The sequence below is a fragment of the Varroa destructor genome, unplaced genomic scaffold, assembly GCF_002443255.2.
Source record: "Varroa destructor unplaced genomic scaffold, Vdes_3.0 BEIS01000003.1, whole genome shotgun sequence".
NCBI classification, from domain to species: domain Eukaryota; kingdom Metazoa; phylum Arthropoda; class Arachnida; order Mesostigmata; family Varroidae; genus Varroa; species Varroa destructor.
Genome location: NW_019211456.1, coordinates 53,324,833 through 53,344,262, shown reverse-complemented (window position 1 = coordinate 53,344,262; position 19,430 = coordinate 53,324,833). Strand labels below are relative to the sequence as shown.

The 19,430-nt window shown below is 36.1% G+C and overlaps 1 protein-coding gene across 3 annotated transcripts in view; it reads right to left on the bottom strand.

Annotated features, from left to right (window-relative positions):
• Nucleotides 1-19,430, bottom strand: part of LOC111248461 (calcium uptake protein 3, mitochondrial-like) — a 120,545-nt gene that overhangs the window by 100,483 nt on the left and 632 nt on the right. The window lies entirely within an intron of this gene.

Sequence of the window (19,430 nt, the reverse complement as noted above, 5' to 3'; positions counted from 1 at the left end):
TATATATATAAATCTGATATTTTTATGAGTTTTCAGTACTAAAAACTTTGTTGTCGTTTGTTTTCTAATATATGTATGAAAGACATTTTCTGCCTGTGCTAGAGGTATTCATTTTACGAGTATTTTTATTCGATATGGTACTCATTCACCGCGATTACAGTTTCAATTTAGACTTAAACCACTCACCAATCAATTTTTAAATATGCCTTCTTCAATTCATAAAAAGCTTTTTAATAAAAGCTGTGAGTCAAGCGATACTTCAGTTAAGCGAAGTTAAAGTTCCAGTGGAATACGATACGTATGAAAATCCCAACTAAATAAAATTTCCGCTTATATCAGACCAGAGGCTTAAACAATGCAGGTCAGAACAAAAGCCCAAAATATACTAAAAGCACAAAAAAAGATTCTTTTATGGGATTTATTTGGATGACCTGATCGAAAATAGATATTCCCCTCTTCACAATAACTGGTCAATTTCCATATAAAAAACCAAAAATGATTTTTCTTTCGAGCCTTTTCAAGGCCTTTGAATTTGAATCCAACTAAACAAACTTGGATGTTATTAAGGGTCTTGATAAGGATCTTTATGAAAATTTTCCTTGAATATTTCCGAAAGATGCATGAGACTGGTATCAACTTAGATCGTCGATCCCGAAAAAGAGAAAGCTTTTTTCAATCGTAGCAAAAGTTTATTCCACGCGAAACTATTGCACATCTAAACTTTCGCGTTTTAAATTTTTTCACTAAGTGTCTAGTAGATTATAAATTTATCAGTAGACAAACACTGTTGCATCATAGAAACGCGTTAGGGAGACCAAAGAACCAAATAACCGCCCGCGTTTTTGTTGCAGAAATTTACACTAACTTCTTTCGGACTGACGTCCTCGACTTGACCACACTAAATTCAATGGTAGCATTATCATGCGATAAAACTTTCAATAAAAATTGTTACTGATTCAGCTATACGTACCGTACATTTGTCTCGACCTAGGTATCGTGCGCATCAGGGTTTCAGGTGTGTTGGTATGGGGCTGTTTTTAAATTAGCAATAAGTGTCAGTCTCTACCTAAAACAAGTAGAATTGTATTACACTTTCACCCTCGATGTTATTAGTCAATCTTTATTAAATACCTTTATTTGATACCCATACGAAAACACTTTGATGTTGTTGCTGTTGCCGCAAGGGTCAATTAAATAACTATTTTGTTTAATTATTACCATGTTGAGTTGTATAACCATGATTGCATTTGGAATAAAACAGCACTTTACGCAATTACACCTGCAATTTTTCTAAAAATTAATGGTTACGGACTATCATCAATACATTAACCGAAATTAAATTTATATTCTATCAATATAAGTGGTATCAAGATATCTAAGCATCCCGTGATTTTTAGGTTTATAATAAAATATTTTTAATTTTAGGTGGGTAGTATTATGGTAAGAAAACCCGGATTGAATCTGATAGTTGATTTTTTTGTAGAAGTGGGACAGTTCGCAAACACTGATGAAGAGCTAAAGCTGAGTTGCACCCTAAAAGCTCGTTTCCATGAATGATTTTCGCATCTTTCAGTGCGCCGAAATAGCGCAGCGATTGTGGCAGTGTTGTTTGAATGACAATGACATGAGTCGTATATTGATGAAAAGTAAAACTAATAATATCGCTTTCATGTGGAAATATATTTTTATATGTGATAACGGTATTCGTTTATGATGTTGATTTTACTTTTATGTTTATGGTTATCGCGACGAGTGCTGCTTCTACTTCTGTCGTGATCCAGCGGAGTAACTGTAGTCTACGAAATATTTTTTCTTCACATGAGTTTATCCTAAGTAAGCATAAGAGGGTAGGACGCATTTAAAATGACATCTGCATAACATCTTTTTTTAAAGTGTAATTATTTAAAATAACGAGTAGAAAAGATCAAGTTTTCAATCCTATTGGGAACAGGAAAATGTAGCAAAAATACAAAGAAAATATTACAGGTGAGTTTTCCTCTTATGCGACTTCAAATTAATATTTCATTAAATCAAAGTCAAATTTAAGACTAACAGAACTGTGTTTATAGAATGTTCCGGAATATTATATATATACATATATATTCAAACCAGGTGTCCCGAAAGTATATTGTTATACTATTATAATTATACTATTATATTATAATGCTATTATAATTTCAATTCGTATTTCTCTATTATTAATGTTTAAATTTCATTAAATTGCTGTAAAGAAAATGTATAACTAGTCTTCATATCGCAGACGTTTAAAATTATTACCGTTCTAAGGAATACACTTCTAATAAATACAAGCCATTGATTCATGAACTATTGTTATCTTTGGTTCGATTGGAGCTTTTAAATGTCGCAGTATTATCGTTTTTCTGGCCTAGAGTATCTTTAAGGTATACGCTTAAGGAAAAGTCTATTAATGTCATGTCGACGGAATGGACAGGATTTTCTACGGCACTTGTTTGTCCACTCCATGTGTCAAATAATTTTTATCAAGATATGCTACTACATCATGATGTTAATGAGCTTTTCTCTTTATTAGGTCAGCGTAGAGACCTTGTACTGCGTGCAAAACTGTGCTCTATTCGTGTTGCGTGACAAATTATGCTCAAGCTAAGTTGTAAACCAGGCTACTAGGTCTGCTACCCATCGAACAAGCTGCCGAATTGATCATGGTCAGGGATCGCGGCCATTGAGTATCGAAACGGCAAGAGAACAAGGAGAGTTGCCAAAAGTATGCAAGAAGCAAATAATCGACGTCAGACAGTTCGCCAGAGGCAGCAAACTTCAAAACAAGTTGAAACCGCAGATGACGTAAATGATCGTCGTAAAGCAGGCCGCATGAAACACCATAGTTTCAGGCCACATATGGCTGCAAACAAAATACGATAATTAAAGTATACTACAAAAAGAGACAGCGAACCCTCAGCTAGAATGAACCATTACAATACATAGGTGATAGATTTCGCGCTAATCCTGAAAGCCTTAGGGCAACGTAGAATGAACCAACACAAGAACATTTCGGCAGATTAAAATGGACAAAAACCACGGTCACTATAAAGCATATAAAACGACACATTTTTCTAAATTGCGAGGAGAAATTTAACTAGGTAACACGCAGCCATCTTCAAAGGTAGACGACTTGTTCATTAGCAAATATATAGACAGCAAAGGTTTTTCGAAAAAAAAAAAAACAGCAGGCAATAAAATGCTCTATCTTAAATTACTTCTACGGTGTCATTGAGGAGTATCGCCATCCTGAGAGAATGTCTTTCATTAATCTTTCATTAATTACACAAGATGCTGCTTACCTTTCCCCTCAACGCAAAATACAAATTAGAGGTCAGCTGTTATATAATCTGTTACAATCTCTGTTTGGCGCGTTAAGCAAAACGGAATAACTGAACTCTGGCCTAACTGCAATATCTTTGTAAATTTCTCCAGTTAACTGTCAAATCTATAAGTTGCGTTGTAATAATTTACCCCGGTATCCAATTTTTTTAGGAATAAAAGGCACGCTAAAACGTTTTCTAGGAGATTTCAGTAGTTATTTCAATGTATCTTTAGCACTAAAAATTAAATATTTTAAGTTTTACTTCCGTCACTGTGGCGAGGCGTTTCATCAGACGTCCGGCTCCCAGCACGAAACGAAATGGTTCTACGGTAAAATTCGAGCCACCACGCATTCCCAGGAATACCACCCAAGCATCTTAATCAATGATCTGTCGTGGAGACACATCCTTAACAATAGAAATTAAACATCCAAGACGGAGTCAAAGAAGCTTTACTAAAACTTGTTTTCTAAATTAATATAGTTACCATTGCCTAGGCGTATAGTCTAAGTTCTAGGTATTATTTTTTCAATTCCACGTAATTTCCAAAGTGATCGAGCCTGATCCAACCACGTTCCTGTACGTTGCTGCTTCGAAGTAATGTTTGCAAAAAAGGTAGATATTCTGTTCGCCCATGCTTCCAGAAACTCTGAAAAACTCTCTTTTTGTCTTCATAATTAAATCATAGAACTTTTCGCGTAAACCATTTAATTGCCCTCTACGGAGATCTACCTACGGAATATCTGGTAACATGAATATTGTTAGGGAGAGACATATTGAGGACTGAATATCATTTATATAAGCCTAATCAACAGCCTCCTATTAATAATTGTAAATACCTCGTACATGATTGTCATTAAAAGGATTAGCCTTTGACTAAGAGGGCAAATTAAATTCGAAAAGGATCTTTTTCTTTAAAAAAAAAAATGGTGATGTTTCTTTACTGAAACCCTTCCATAATGCAGCTTGGCATCGATTGGCCTTTTCGAAGTCTAAAGCGTTATATAAAGTTATACGTTATAAAACACCGCATCCTGCGATAAGGGCTTCGAAAAGAAAGCGTGAATGGGAATCTCCATGTATGTGACTGTCTGAACTGTTTAAATTTACAATTCTATCTACACCAGCATCCTTATCGAGAATTTTATAGAATCTGAGCGCTTATCTCTCAAAACAATAAGCAACACAACTTTTCTCAAATTCACTTTATGGATCTACAGGGGAGCATTGAACGCCATCTACAAATTATGAATCATTAACGAATAGAAGACGTCGTCATTATCCTTGGGAAGCCTGTGCTTAATATTGTTTAATGTTTACTATATAGGATTAACAAACACTATCTGTATGTCGTACCCAAATTTTCACAGAGACCGCTCGCCTTTAATCATTTCTTTGCGGGTTGCTTGTGTATCATTCTGGAATAATATGCACGTAATATAGAGCCGCTTGGATATGTATTCTTTTGCTAGAAGGACTTTCTTCCCTAGTGCGTCATGTTGCGAGCTGCTTGCACGATTACCATTGACAACCACTGAGTAGTATTTTTTAGCTTCACATGATAATATTTAGTACTAATTTGGGGGATATACACTGCATGTTAACGAATTACACTTTAGTGCCTTGATTATCGGAATGATGATTACAGCGCGCAGCTATTTTGCGGCCTACGGTAATGAAATGATCGCATCAAACCTATTTTTACACACAGAGTTTCTTGTATTTAACCAGGTGGGTGAAATCCGTTAATTTTCTGAATTCTGAATTTTTTTCGAGGAGCCGGCACGCGCATGATTAGTCGCAACTGTTGCACTATTTTTGTACAATAAAGAACGAGGGAGATAGCGCATCTTTGATAATTAGGTATAAAGTAAAATTGATTAAAAGGCGACTAACAAAAGGATGAACACATCATCATCATTCAATTGAAAATTGCTAACGCGTAGCTATAGTGTGAATATGATCGGGTAAGACTTTTACTTATCCTTCTGCTTCTTGCGGGATTATTAAAAAAAAATGCCGTACAGCATTTACGGAGGACGGATAACAAAAATGTGAGGCATAGAGAACGAAAGAAAATACGTCGAGAGAATAACCAGTGTTTCGATGTCTTTCTCCGAAACATTTTTTGAAAATCATTTAAAAAACTATTTACGCAACGATCCTGAAAAATGTTAATAGTGTGAGAATTAAAAACCAATTTTTGGAACCCAAGTCTACAGCGGATACTCCCACGGTTGATTCGGTTTCCAAAAGTTGTGCTTCAAACGATATTCAAATTAGAGGCGCTTTAAGACAACATAAATATTGAAATACATAAGTATTAGCGTTTAATCATTTTTACGCAAATGGGTGTACGAGAGTTCGTTCTGTTCCTAAACAGCACAACTTTAGAGCAATAAGACTACTATGTTCAGTAGTTACTAACTAACGAGAATTACATCACGAGGATTATTGGAAATCATCCTCTATGTTTTCATAGAAGCGGTGATCTTTCGTCGCTTGTTTCTAAATGGGAGCAGCTGTTAGAATCCTGCTTGCATAAAAGGTTACACATCCCCATGAAAACCGTTTCTTATGATACTTTTAATTTGCGTTCATTTATAAACTCTTAGATAAAGCTGACGCGTCTCGAATCTGGTAGCCGTCAGCTCCCCTGCTTCCGCTAAGCTTTATTAGCTAGATTAAAATGATTGTTTTATAAGTTAAGTATGCCATTCTTTCGTCGATATCAGAAACATATATTATGATCAACAATCATTATTTCGAGCATTTATTGTGATGTAATAAATTACCTGACTAAAGACTAATTGCTTATCGTAAGATACTCCTTTATGCCGAAAAAGTTACCTTTCACAACCGAAATTTGTTTTAGTACACCGCTACTCGTATCAATGTTTGGACGGTACCAAATAAAAGAGTAGTGTCCCAGATTTACACAGATATGCTTATGCCATTATGGGAAACTTCTAAACGATTTCATGTAAAACCAAGAAAATCATAAAACGTAATATCTTAAAAATACCTGACTTATTAATATACAGTACAAAATTTTTGTAAGCTAATATGATATATTTCCAATGGTTTTGTTCGTGTGTGCGGTGTGTGAAACTCCAAACAATGGCCGTATTTATACTATCAGTAATAACTAGCTATATTTTTGCAAGAATTCCATATGTAAACTGGCTTAAAACTTCTATAAACTAAGCCGAATCTTGTAGATTACAGACTCAATGGTACACTGTTCGCTCAAGTTGCAATTTAAGCTGTATGAAGTCTAGCTTACCTATGCCCTGTTGAGAGGTAGACCTTCTCAGGATGAACATCTCAATTATTTATAATAACTGTGTATTTATCACCGTCAATAATATTGACCATAAATATCGACTATAAGACTGGCATTAGAATATAGGACATTTCGCGGGTGTAAAGTCTAGAATACGATAATTTAAGAATTTAAAAATTCAATTCTCTTTTTGACGAGATTTGATTGCAATCTTCCTATCAATCCTATAAAGAGGTCGTCGAAATTTTAAAGAAATGTGGAAGCAATATTCGGTGAATGTGTAGGATGATGAGGAGAGCTCTTTAGTACAATGTATGCATCATTTTTTTCTGATTTACGGGGAACGCATGATAATGAACCACGACTAAAACGGGGTTCGTGCAGATATAACTCGGTTCACAAATGACACCTGCTATAGACCATCAGAAGCTATGATAGCTGTACACTTCCCAGGGTAATGTTCTAGGGGTTCAATTGCATCCACCCATAATCTACCACGATTGTCACAGAAGATCTTTTTTTATCATAAAGTCATAAATGCGAAAATGGATCACTGTGTGAACCTCTTTTTTTTGTTCCTTGCTCAAACCATTGCTTTGTCTAATGATTTTCCCAATAAATTTGACCAAAATGATTGAATGTCATATCCACGACACATAAAACAAACTCGAGTTACTCACAAACGTTGAGATCGATTGGGTTTTACCACAGTTCTAAGCATTCCGTTATTCATTTTCCTATAGTCTTTTACGAAACTCATTTTCGGGTTTGAATTTGCTTTGTTTTCTTTTTTTTTTGTTAAACCAACAGCGTGTGGTAAGTATAATTGTAGATCCTTCACCGAATATAAAATTTATAGGGCGGTCTGCCTTTGCCGTTGCTCTTTCAAAATTGAATTTCTATTCGTAAACCACTCGAATTCTCTGATTTCCTATGGTATACTGCAATTCATCTTCTAGAAACCTGAATGACCATAGCCAGTCCTAAATTCTAAAAACTAGATTAGCATCTTGAGGCTAAGTGTCACGGAATGTTGCATTGTTACAAAATCATGCCACATTGATATGTTTAACGCTTCTTGCATTTCATACTGAATAACCTAATAGCAAAGACATTAAAGGCTAGTCACGTCTTCCTGCTCAATAGTTTAATTTGGCTTAAAAGAGCTTTTGGTTTGTGGATGCATCACACAATTGCCGTAGGTGCCCTTTGATAAACAGCTTGTTTTATACTAATCAAAGCAACGTTTGCGTTCAAGCATAAATTCGGTAGTAAACTGTAAAAAGTTCATACTATTCGTGACAGAATTGCTGTATTGCATTTATTAAAGACCAGCTCTGATAGTTCATATTACTAGTATTAAAGAACTGGTTGTTTACAAGATGACTTGAGTTAACCAAGTAATCCTCGAATAACGAGTAACAATCACAGATGGTGAGCTAAATGGTAATAGCGACTCAATTAACAAAAAGTAACTAAACAAAAGCATTTGGTAAAATAATACTGCACCATATAAAAGGAAAAGAATATTTTCTTTATTAGCTACTATAATTAGCTCTCTATCGTTTTTGTGTAGGTTTTCATTACAAAACATAAGTTTATAGTTTGGAAAAATCAATGTACTATCTTGGTTTGGTTCCACGTTCTGATTCAGATAACATAGTCTCCTTTATCGATAACTGATTTAACAACTATAAAATAGATATTAGTTCGATATAGATCGGACATGAATACGAGACCATAGGCAGTAGCGCCATTCATGGGAAATCAGCTGTACTACCTATACGATCGCTTACACCTTACCGTACATCTTACGTGCGCTTCGAATTATTAAAGTCTAAATTTACAAACAGATTTTCCACAAATAATATAGTGTAAAACACCAATCTACGAACTAACGGACAACACAAGAAATACAACACCGTTTGAACGGCAACAATAAGGTAAGGGGCAATTTCTTTTTGATAGACGTCGAGGAACCCGGTGCTAAGATACCGACCAGCTAAGAAGATTAATATTGTTGTTTTGCGTTCGCATTTGATTTTTGCCACTAGAAAAGATATCGTTGAAACTCACAGTTTCTTTCTATAAACAGAGTTCGTTTAAAATTCAAAAAAACAAACATTTGTGGGACAAGTTTTTCCTCGTTTTAGAAACGTATTCCACAAACAAATCTATTTTGTACCCACATGATCGGATGAATAATATTATGCAAGTATAACGATTGTGTTAGAGGCTTACACAATATTCTTGAACTTAAAAACTTGACATAAAGTCAGAGCTTCTTGATTAAACAAATGAAAGACAATGTTTTGCAGGGTCAATTGTTCGGCGATATAAGCAGTAGAACCGAACTGAGAAGTTATAAATATGCGTAGATATGAAGACAATTCCCCTATTTGTGATAGCTCTTTAAAAAACTCTGGGGGAGACTGGATCTCTCCCATATAAAGCGTGCGACGTTAGGTATAAAATGACGAACCTACTAAGGCAATAAATGCCGAAAAGATCAAGGTTAACAAATGGTGATTTTCCCCTCTCGTAGTAGATCCATTGAAAGCTATTCTAAGCAAGGTGCTTTGTTTCAAGTATGGAGATCGAATACATCACCATCAGGTAATGAGAATTTAAAATTTTTCACTAAATTCTTAAATGTTTGAATTAGAGGTGTAAACATTAAATACGAATGCTTCGCTCGACGTATATTCAACGGAAAAAAGGAATGTATAAAAAATTGTAGTGTTAACGGCATTGGATCGATATTTCCCAAGATTATAATACGGTGCGAGTGTCGACGCTAATGGTGCGTTCATTTTCTCGTGTCATTTGTTTCATAAATCGGATACACAATGACCGTGATTTTTTTCAGTATGAATACTGCGACTAACTAAGTACACTAGCACTCATGACACGGCATGATGAACCACCCCAATCATTACGATCAGTCATCAAATTGGTTATGATGTTAAACGAGTGAATTTGAGATTTAAACAAGAGCAGCGGCCCCATAATATTAAATCTTAGCGCTTGAATATGTGCACGTCATGTCTAACACGTGGATTGATAAATATTTATGGTTGTAGGAAAGGGAAAGGACTAATCGATTTTAACAGATTGATAGATGTTTACTCAAAATTAAGAATATTGCCGAGAATAAAGTTTATTTATTTACACACACACACTCTATATATATATATATAGAGAGAGAGGGAGAGAGAGAGAGAGAGAAAGATACGTAGAGCGCCACCTCTAAATTGAGAATTTATATGCTCTATTTAAAAAATTGTAGCTAAAAAAATATTTTGACTTGTGCTCACCCCTCATTTCTTCGATTCGACAACTAAACCATTAACTAGACATCTTTAATAAACTCCTCTACAAGCGGCCAGTACATGGTATATAGTACATAGTACATTAGTACATACATAGTACGTAGTAATAGTAACAGTACGTTAATCAATATTAGCAGGACGTTAGTTAATGTCGCTCAAACATGCCACGTACAAAAAAAAAATTATGACGTAATCGAATTTTAGACTGATAACAAACCAAGAGTTCCAAAATAGCAAGAACTCGAAACAGGCAAAACTTCAGGTACCCAATACGATCCAATTAGTATTTAATATTATTCTTTAAAAATAGCTGTAACAAAAACGATAGCAAAGACCACGCGTATTAAAAACTTTAAGATATTTTGATGAGTTTCCTGAGTTTTTCCTGAGATCCTCCGCTTTGCTCCATCAAAATATTCAATCGATTTTTCTTATTTTTTTTTTATCGAAATAATGTAGATCCTCGATGTCGGGTTTAAAGGTCGTTGACGCTTTGCTCAGCGAGAAGAGAATGAAGAATACCTGATTTTCGTCAAAATTTTTAAAACAATGGACTGTTATCCGTCATAACGACTTTGTTGTTTTGTTCTAGAATGAGGGGGTAGCGACTGAACGCATGCCCTACGATAAACAGGTCGTCAAAGTTTTTCTAAACTTGAACGCACCACCTTGTATAATGTTATTTTTTTATTATATGAGGGCGCGAGAAGAAAACAGAGGTGACCTTGGAGTAATCTTGCTCATCAAATACCTCGCTCAACCGTAACCTACTCTTGGTGAGGTTGACCATTGTTAAACTTTGACCCAAGTACGAGTAGTTACTGAACTGCATGCAGGCAGCCACAGCTTTTGTTTGCAGTGAAAATAATCTGCGTCGTTGGCACTACACGTGGCCTTTTTGTTAAGTTTGTAACGATTGCAGCACGTTCGCATTGTGTTAGAATATTTTCGGATGATAACGAAAGAGGAAGAACATGAATCGCCTAGAAAATGATTGAGCAGCACTAGGCCCGGTATGACACGACAGTACACAAACAACGAAAGCGGACGATTAACGAAGCAAGAATACTAGCAACGCTCAGAGCAACATCGGCAGGCGAGTGACCGCTTAGACTACATTATCGTCGTCGTACCTCCATCTTGTCCGTATTTTTCATCTCCTTACATCTAGATGGCCTGCGGTATCATCCGACACCGACTACGGATTCACTAACACACGCGCATACAGATGAGAATAGACGTGATGTACGCTTATCTGGTTCTATCATTATCATAACAATCCAAACGAAGGTCTTACCTCCGCGACTCTTACAAAGACACAAGAAAGTGAGGCGGAATGGAAGAGAATAGTACCAGGAGCATAATAATCAAAATCACGTTACTAACGCATTTAACAGAACCGCAATCAGCAACAAATGAAACGACTTAAGCGTAGTGAGAAAAGAGACTGGCAGGCGTCCAGTTCGGAAGGGGTCCAGTACTGCATACAAATGGTGAATCCCATTTAGTACCTTACACAACAAAATAAAGCACTACTAGCTCAGCACAACAAAATACCTGCAATGGTCCTCCGCGTATGACAATTAATATTCAATTTCCTTAAATACGCCGCCAGCGATCATTCACATGGATTCACAGTAATAGCAAAAATGACCCCTTCGTCTGTCGATATCACAACTCCTATCTACTTTTGTAACCATAGATAATTAAATAAATACTAATAAGGTCATATTATAATATTTTTATAATAAGCTTTCGTATTTCTATGAATTAACACCTCTTACCGGCTAGTTTTCAGCAGTATGACATTACCTTGTTATGTGTAATGCCAAAAAGAAACAAGGTTGTGGAACCTGGAGGTCGTGGTTTTATCAATTTCGCAAATATATTTCGGGTAAATTAAATGAAGAAACGGCCATCTGAGCTGGTTCTAGGTGGAGAAAAATTTTCATGAAACATTTTTTTAATATGGGTTCATAATATGCCGAATAGCTGAATTTCTCAATTGATCCTTCAGCCACATTTTTTTTTCTCTATAGAATCGACTATCTTGTTATAATTCGAGGAACTTGTGACCTTTTGCTGCAGCTCTTTGGTAATATCAGTTATATAGCTCTTCATTTGATAGCAATATACGCAGAATCTGATCTGCAAGGCTCTAGTAGACTCTTGTGGATCAACGAATACGATCATCCTTTTTACTATAGCCGTTGTCACCTGTTGTAAATAGGTAACATCCCCAGAAATAAATGCCATGTTTCTGTCGGTAGTATCAAGCTTGTCTGACGGTCAGCGTATTTCGCGTTAGGTCTGATATTTCAGATCAGATTATGCCAGTGGTCCCAACTGCCACACTCACTGTCATTTTACGCGTAATCCGCTTGGAAGGTATTATGGCAGCGGTAATGAAAACGCCGAAGATCCTGGTCAATTTTCTTCGAAACCCAGGAATGAGGCGAAATATTGGAAATAAAAAACTTGTATGTGCGGGATGTTTAGAAAACATTGGGACAATTTTCGAATCATTTGTTTATAAGCTGCATTAAAATGAAGATAAATATTTCGATTACATGCTTGCAGGCGATTCTATTTAAGGTAACTCCTTTTCTATTATGGCTTTAATTCGGCTTTGATTATAGGTGATTTTTTTATTTACATCTGGTAATGGCTTCAAGCATAATCAGAAATACTGGTGCGTATAGATCCGCTAAAATCACGCTAAGCATGACAGACACAAAAAGACTTTAGCTTTTAACTTTGGGCCGATCATAAAAAAAGTACTTTAAAAACCCAAGGGTACAAATAGTCAAAATATCTAAAAAATGATATGCTGGAGATTTCCTAGACAGTCCATTCGGCTATGTAGACCCTTATATCCAAAACTAATCCTCTGTAAATCTACTGCACTGCCTCATTGGATTATTGTATTTTTCCAGTTCGTTAGAAGCCAACACTAGCAGAAACGTGGATCAGTAATTAGGGATAATTAAAAATGTTTATCCTCAGTGGAGTTTCGTCCAGTGCGAAGACGTTAAGCAATAACTGATTCTTGCCCACATTTTAGACACGAACCCTGCTAACTCCGCCGCAATGAGGTTCCACTGTTATTTTAGAAAAAAGGGCCTTTTGCCTAAGACAAAGAATAACAACACATTGGCTTCAACAAATGTGTTATGAACCGCTATACAGTGTGTAATGTATTATAATACACAGCAGCAAGCAAGGAAGTGGGATGCGCGTTTCAATTTGAAAAGGCGTGCATGCAAACATCTTTAGCGGAAAAAAGTTAAATAGCCTACGCATTATCCTAGCAAATTCTAGACGAATATATGGTTAAATAAAGGTTCTCGTTACAGAAAATAATGAGTATGTCTTAGTTGATCCTGACTATCAGGTAAAGCATCAGCAGCAAAACTCAACCAAATAAAATATAAGAAATGGCGAATTCAGATTGCTCCAACTTCTGTACGGGTAGTCAAGTGTAGGTTGGTCTCGTGATGGATGGCCCAGAGATCGTTATGCCATAATTTTACTCTATTACGTCGGATTGATTTACGCAATCTTCTTAAAGCTTCTTGACCTTACTTCTTTATGATCGCAAAGCCGAACGACATTAACTCATAATGAACGATTCTCAACAGTCGAGGCAAACCATGAGAAGTATCTAGGTACTGGATGTAAGTTGTAAGACTTTCGGCAAGGGTTTGTTTTTAAACTTATAGTTGAAAAATTGCGTCCTAGTTTCCTCGTCGTAGTCGTAAACGTCTGGTCACCCGTAGTGACGCGTTCAAGCAAGTTTAACTCTTCTAGAAGGGCAAAGAGGTTTTACTGACGCAGCTATTTTCAAGTGTTTATCTGCTAAAAATACATCTATTTTAACTCAAACTTTACTGTAATCCTCCTTGTGCCTAAACGGTCAGTCAAAATGGCTTGGCATGAGCCAGCTGACATTTCTATCTCCTCTGCTAGCTCTCTTTCGGTGATTCGGCGATTGGCAAGCACGAATGTTCTACGTTCTCGTCCATGATTGCTGACACAGGCCTTTTAGAATGAGAATCGTCCTCGGTGGACTCCCCTCCGTTTTCGAAGCGCTCGAACCACTTGTTCGCTTAAGCTATCCGTATCCGGTCTCCGTAAGCATTCTGTTCCGAAAAATAAATATCACATACTGACGCAAGCGTATCGTTCCTAGTTGCGTCGCATTGACATTTCAGTGGCCGAAGTTAAGGCCCCTCAATCGTTCCCACTGTTTTTCTATTCTAGCTATTGAAAAGGTGATGTCAAGGATACCATTAACGACCACATTGTTTATAAGAATTCATGCAATAATAAGCATTTACTATCGATCAAAATGAACAACAGTGATAAATTTAATAATCTCGCTGAAGTGTATTGTAAAGCACTATATACTATCTGAAAATGCTACAGAGTATATAGTAGACTGTATTGACGAGGTTAACCTGTCCTAAATTGTTAGTGAAACAAAAATTTAAAATCAATGGAATCTGAATAGTTTTTACAAGGCCTACAAATGTCAGTATGTGCCATATTTTTTAACTGTTCCGCCAGTTGTTACCTGGTATTAAGAAATTATATACATTTTGTATCGAGTATGGATTACTAAGTTTGTCAAAAACTTAATTATATTTTATATAATTTTTATTAAAATTTTATTTAAAGCGGTCCTTCGATGATTCTTCAACCAACCCTCACCATGCGCGTTACCCACCAATCCTTCCTCTAAAAAAATACGAGACCTTCTGGTTTTTAAATTATCTGGAAATGTACCTGAAATATTCTTTGAATGTATTCGTAACACTACATCGTAGCGACGGTTCTATTTTCGTTTCAGTGTGTTGTTTTCCTTGCACTTGCCGACACTGTCAAACGCAGCGTGTGGTAGAATACATGGCGCCAGCCGCGGATTAGCAGAACTGTTTACATCGACAACGGTAATGCTAAGAGAAGTGGCGATAACACATTCATGTGCAGATACAACAATGTCGACGTTATCAGTGTTTCAGTAGTTGGAGAAATGACGTAACATACGTGACTAGTGCAAAGCAGGGCAGGACGTAGATAACTACTGCATGTTCATTAGTAACTTGATGTTGAGTCGTCAGTGTTAATTAGCTTTTTTGATGACAGCGTCGGTAAAGAAGATGAGCACAAGTAAAAAAACGACAGCAATAGTGATACTAAGCACAGATTTTCTACTTCTCTCACTATATATAAACCCAATATATAGATCGTGGAATGGCTAAATTGAGGATTTTTCTTATCGTTTACTTCCAAAATTGCATCTGAATGAAAACTGATACTTTAGCAAAATATTTTGCATGTGACAAAGGTGTCTTTCCTGGTGGTCATGTTTATTCAATATAGCCATAGTAACTTGGAATATAGACTTGGAATTAGAAAACCTAATTTTAATATCATTTAACTACGCTATTTGGTTCCAATGGTTGGCGTTTCATTAGAAGGTCCCTTTAAAAAATATACGGAAAAGAGACGTGAAAACGTTTTAGTTTTGAGGCGTGCGCGACTACGTTAGTGAACAACAAATGCTGTTGTGTGATAGAGGAAAAGGAGAATAATAATAAAAACTCTAAAACACTAAGCGCTGATCGCAGCAGCGCATGAAAGGGACGATGGTAATAACAAAGATGAGACAACGACGAAATCCGCCTGCTCGGTCTGGCGACCTGGTGGCCATTCGCGTCAGTTGCTACACCTTTCCGAATGATTGTTGCCTTACTCCATTGTTCTTAGTTCTAAGTGATACCGTTACAATGTCGTTGGCTTCTGCAGACGACAAATGGGCCATATAGAGGTGTCGGAACGGGGGCGTGACTAGTGCCAATGAAAGTATCAAAAATTTCTACCATTCATTGCACGCTTTGGAGTAAGAAAGCATTTTCTTTCTTCGATTCTTTGGCCAATCTAGCCTACTTCAATATTATAATCATCGTCGACGGCTGCTTAAGCATGTACATTAGCACAGTTAATTAATTTCAATGCGTTTTCCAATTACAGTCCGACAAAAAAATATCTTTTATCTACTACAAGGGAACAGAGAAAAAAGAATGGACGATGCCTACAGCCCTCGAGCTTTTTATAGTCAGACAACTGTAATAATAAGTAGGTGCTGACTACTGAATGTATAGATAGGTGAAGAACAAATAACCATAGTAGTTTGTGCAACAGGTCCAGTTAGCGACAGAGTTAACAGCGGCAACTCAATGAAATTCTTTGCTCCATAGGTGATAAATGTACGGACGTCGAACCTTTTAAATAGTAAAATTAACGCAAACGTCATAGATGATGTCCTGCTACGCTGACCCTGCTAAAGCTATTAGTTCCTTCATTTTGTCTAAGACAGGAATCTTTCTACCTTGTATTTAACGTTGAATAGGGGTTACTCTTTCAATGCATCACGACAGCCTTGAAATCAACATTTCGGAAACGCCTCTAATACAACATAGCTTTACATCCATTACTACGGATATTTTTGCTGGATCAATTGTTTATTTATTTATCAAATCTCTTTAAATATATTCAGTCTTAGGGTAAAACTTAAAACTTTCCTTTGTTTTGCTATTGCATCTGGCACAATGTTGCACAATCTCATTAGAAGAGCCACGGTGACAAAACCTATTAGCACGTTAGCTTGCTTGGCATTCCAAGGTCAGATTAAGTCCATCTAGTCATGAGCCCAGTATACATTATGCCTATCATATATGCAGCCACTGAATGAAAAAAATTAAGTTATAACATTGAAATTAATTAAGTTAAAGCATTTCATAATTAATCCCAGAGACCGTTAAATGTCTTGCACGGAAGAAATATGGCTAATATATTAAAAGAAACTACATAATTAAAAAAAAATTGATAATTTGGCGATCCCTCTACAATAATTTTCGATCCTTGAATTGCTGCAAGGAACTGCCAAAGCAGATGTTCAGCTTGAGTAACTTGGAAGAATCATGGAAGAGAAGGAAGTGCAACATTTACTGTCGTTTTTGGCTGATCAGTGTACGTTCAGACTTAAACCTGAACCATTTGTTTCATCTAGTAGGCAAAAGTGGTGCCACCGGATGCACACGGGGTCTCGGTTCTGTCTGTGATAAAGCTGCACTCAGATGGATTTCACTTTCGTAAAAACAAACTTATCGGTTATGGAAAAAAAAACAATTCAGCACCAATCACGTTTTCCGCCCTACACTAGAAGGTCATTCTCTCAGGTACGTTACGTATACATACTATCCAACAGGCGAATACAGATTCATTGAAGATATAGGTGCACAACGCGCAATTATTGTGGTGGTAAACATCAGTAACATTTACTAAGATTTTGTAAGATTAAGTAAATGTACTGTTCATTGGTCATTCAAAGGAAATAAATAATAATAGAATATAATAGAATAATAATATATAAAAGAATATAGTTAAATTTATTATTATTACCGTAATATATTAATACGTTACAGTTCTAAACACATTGCCATTACGCTGTTAACAATACTCATTGTTAGTGACAATAGTACCTACTTTATGTATTTATTCTCCCACTTATAATACATACTCTCTCAGACGTCTGGCAGACCCTTTATTGAAAGTAACGGAGCTGTAAGTAATAGGAGAATATTATTCAGCGAAGGAGTCCAAGTTGGCATAAGCGTACCATAAGTGGACCACGTACAATGTTATAAAATCTATTAAAATAGGTTGCATAGGAGCGGCGTTCTACGTGATCAGTTATTTGACAGTGAATCTGTGTCATTGTTTTCCCTTCTACTGATGTTCTGATTCAGTGTTTGGCGAGACAAGCAAATGAGCTGATAAGGTGTCTATTTTTTCAGAAATTTTTTTTACTTTGTGTGGGTTAATACGGTAAGTAGTAATTTATACAAGTCTGGCTCGCGTTTGAATCCCTCATATTTGAAGCATGTTATTATTTACCTAAAACAGACTAAGACGTCAGCAAGTGTGCTAAACAAATTATCGATTTATTCTTGCTCAAATTAAAGACGTGAAACAAGTGTCGGTTATCACGAACGGCACCCAAAAGCGGCTTATCGGCACCCAAACATGGTCGGTTACACAAAACTGTACCTACAAGAGTATGCTAATCAGAAGTGCTTGACTTTGTACTAAATTTTATATCTCCTTGACTATTTCACTTGGTGTGTATCGCACTATTAAACGGAGAATCAACCTCAGGACATATATCCAGCCACAAGCTTATATTACAGTATTACAAGATCAATTTTTTGTATTGTTTAATCACGTAGACAACGCGATGCTACGTAGTGTGTCCGTTTTAATATTGGAAAACGGCAAATCTTTAGAAGACAATTATTATAGTTATTTATTAAGACTTAAATGAACAGATAAATTATTCGTATTATAAAAAAAAAAAAACGTTCAGTAAATGAATTACTAGGCTTAACTTCTTTTTTTCCGTAGTAGAAACTTCCGATGTACTCTTTACTTAAATTCATACCGCAACTCACTTTAACTAGCTTCTTTGTCTGCAGCGTGCAGCGGATGGATCCTAACACGTATTTTGCAAAAAGTTTTATTATGGTGCAGGATAACTAACAAGATTCCAACTATTTCATGTATCCTTTTCATAACGAGCTTTCTATGTAAAATAAGGTAATTTTTTGCTATTGATTTCAACTTAATGAGCACGGGATCTATACGGTTGACATAATTTGGCGTAAATACGTTACCATGCAAAGCACAAACAGCGATTTGCAGATCACGGATTCATTCCCTGGGGAGTATGGCATAAATTAGCCTCTTTCGCCCATATAAGATTATCTAAAGAATCGCAGAACAAGGGCAGTGAACAATCTAATTTTTATTCTGTCATTTTTTACATATTCTTGCATCTCTTAGAAACTTTTTTCAAATACGTCAAGAAGCCACCCTAAATTTTTTCAGATCTTAAGTTTAGGGTTAGGCAAACCTGTTATAGCATCATCACGAAGGTTCCTAGGTCCTAAAGACCCAAAAAAGCAGGCCGATAAAGATAGTCTTAACCTACTTCATTGTAAAGTGATTCACCATCGTATATGGTTAGTATTGATCCAAACTGATTGTTGAAATCGTAACCCATAATATTTGTGGCCAAATGTACGAGTTATATGATTTGGCTGTGCTTTCCGCTAATAGGGTGCAATGTATCCATTCCAATGCAAACGCACTTGAGCTATTATTAGCAGCTCATGAAACCTCGGAGCTTCGATAGCGCAATAATGTACTGTGTGGATATACAATATTTGAATTAAAACTATTTTGTGTTATCTTCAAATCTCATAGCAGCAAAGTAGCTTCAGTTGAATTAAACTTTCCTAAGATTTACTTTAGTCAGCGAAGTTAGCTCGTAATGAAAAAAAAAACACCGAATATGATTTTCCTAGGGAAAATTTGGAAGCATATATTGCAGGCCTCGCTCATTGT